Genomic DNA, 2,806 nt, shown 5'->3' on the forward strand with positions numbered 1-2,806 from the left:
AAAAGTTCTGACACATGTTCTCTCAAAGTGAGACCATCTTTTGCAGTGCATCTACTTTATCACTGTGTGTTACCAATTAATAGCTGCCTAAAATCAATAGAACAGTGCACAAACATTAAGACACTTAGAAGCTGTTGTATTTTGCAGCCAAAAGTTTATTCAAGCCAAAAATCTAACACTATGCTTTTTGAATATATTTTTAAGTTACCATTGCCCGAGAGATGGCCATTTTTTGTTGCTATTTTTGAACACATATGGTGATCTCAGCTCTTGGCTCAAAGGTTTCTGCATGCTTTTGTAAGCTTGTACACAAAAGCCTTTGTGTTTTAAAACAGATGCCCAAGGGACTGTGTCATTGTCTCTGGAGGCTGGGCCAGAGAAAACCAGATGCCTGTAGTGAGACTGACATCCTGGTGATGTGTGAAAGCTGGGTCCTGGCTCTTCTGGGAGGCTCTGGGGAGTGTCTCCCCATGAGCCACAGACCCTCTGGTGAGTTCACACAAAGGCTGTCTCAGCTGCCAAGAACAAGTCAAGCAGGTTCATCACCAAGGCCTGCTTTACATGCCCTTTACAAACCAGCAATACCGGAGACTATCAAGTAGAGCAAATCATGGGAAGTAGAGTAATATGGACAAGTTAGACCTCTTCTCCCTTACTGTTTCAGCAAAGGGAAAGCCAATCATCTGCTTCAGATAAAAACCTCACGTCCAGGCAAGATGAACTGCCACTAGATGGACAAATAAAAGAGGGGTCAAACACTGCCAAGCCCTAGCTTAGGAAGTATTCTGGAACAGCCAAAAGGGAGAGTTCCTCTGGAGATGTTTCAGTATCACCTTATTGCTTTTATCATAAGTTGCCACTTGCATCTAGAGATGTTTATTGAGACCTGTCCAGTGAAATGGTCTAAGATGTTTGTTTTCAGGATGACAGAAGAAAGGTGGTCATAACCAGTTTTGAGAACTGCCATGGCACTCACACTGTTTCTGCTTCCTTCCAGCACATCATAATTTACATTAGGTGGAAATGTGCTCCTCTGGTGAGTTTTCACCTACATCTCCAGTTTTACCAGAATAAAGCTGAATCTGCCTTTTCAAGATTTGGTAACATGAGTAATGCCTGTGTCATAAACAGGACCATTAACACAGAGAAGCATTACTCGTGCATACAAGATATACAGGATTAGTTCTTTACGTGACAATACCATGGAAACTCCAGTTCAGAGTTGCCCAGATAAGCATACTAAAAAAGCAGTAGATAAATAGCTGATAGAAAAATAAGAAATAGCATAGGGGGCAGGGGAGAAGAGGGAGAGAAGGGGAGAGAGGGGGCACAATACAATACCCACTGTTTGAGCTACAGTTAGGAGGAAGAGCTATACTTGCTGTTCATGATCCTCACTGTCTTCCAGATATTTGACACCCTCCTCAAACCAAATATGCACTGAATCCATACTAAATAAACAGTTAGGACATGAAATACAGTAAACATTGGTCAACAGTGGTTACATGTAGGTACAATTTCTACTAGCCTCAGTGAAAAATGAGCATTGTAGTCACCACTGCTTATCTTTATGACTTACCATTGCAACAGACACAGTTGATCCTCTTTTCCATTTTCTTGAAATTTCCCTTCCATCTTCATTAAAATAGACTAATTCTCTCCTCACACTGATGAAAACCTCTTTTGATACTCTATTTGTGGGAACAGTAAGAGCCTAGAACTCATTTTCCCTGCAGAATTAAGTTGTTAGGATTCTTTCTTTCTACTTTTAAACACACTTTATCCCATTTAAGTAATTGGACATGGACCTATAACATAAACACATTTAAGCAGTGTTTTGTCACAAACATTTAAAGCTTTGCAGGGTAACATTTTAATGTATAGGCCAAACACAAGGTTCTTTTCCTTTATCTTATTTCCTCTGTTTCATACCCCAAGCAAGCATCCTCAGACATGTCCTAAACCTAGGAGATGCCTGCACTTCTCCAGCCAGCATCCATTTGGTCACCACGGAGTAGTCATAAATTATGAGTTTCATAATTGCTAACAATGTCGTCTTATCACTACTTCCAATACTGGACAGGAATATTTATTTGGACTAGCATATAAAATAATCATCCATTCTACCATTTGTATCATGGTGCAACGTGGTAATTCTTATGCAATTTTACCCAGTAATCATGAGCTGAACCATGATTTAGAAACTTTGGAGAATTATGCTTTGAATTATTTTTGGTTAAATACAGTTCCAGTTCAAGGCAAAAAAAGGTTCAGGATTTTCTCAGTTTTCATAAGGAAGGATCCTCACAGTAGGAAAAGAAAATATTTATAGCTTGCCAGAACTAACATCACTGGGTTTTTAACAGTAGAATTCAAAATTAAACTTCTGCACTATTTTCTGCTACTGGTTTTTCAGGCCAGCTGCAGGATCAGGAAGGCAGCACTGCAGTGTATCATTTTTGGAGATTTTCCCAGAGAACAAGAAAGGCCAGAAAAGACATCTCTAAGGTCATGCCTAGTGAGGGGAATATAAATACATCCTTCAAGCACAAGATTAGCAGCAAGCCAAACAGTAGGGAAGGGCAAAGAAAAGATATGGTTTGCTTCAGTATCAGGAAGAAACCAAGCTCACTTTCTTCCCTGAGATCTCATGCAATTCCTGAATTCTGGTATCACAATTACTTAAATCATCACAGTGAAAAAAGAATAAGAATAACAAACAAGCTGTCATCATCTGTGTTTCAAATCACTAAATGGCCATGCATTAATAACACACATCAACCGGATGCAGCCAAGGTCAGTAAAG

This window comes from Anas platyrhynchos, chromosome Z, assembly GCF_047663525.1.
Source record: "Anas platyrhynchos isolate ZD024472 breed Pekin duck chromosome Z, IASCAAS_PekinDuck_T2T, whole genome shotgun sequence".
In the NCBI taxonomy this organism is placed as follows: domain Eukaryota; kingdom Metazoa; phylum Chordata; class Aves; order Anseriformes; family Anatidae; genus Anas; species Anas platyrhynchos.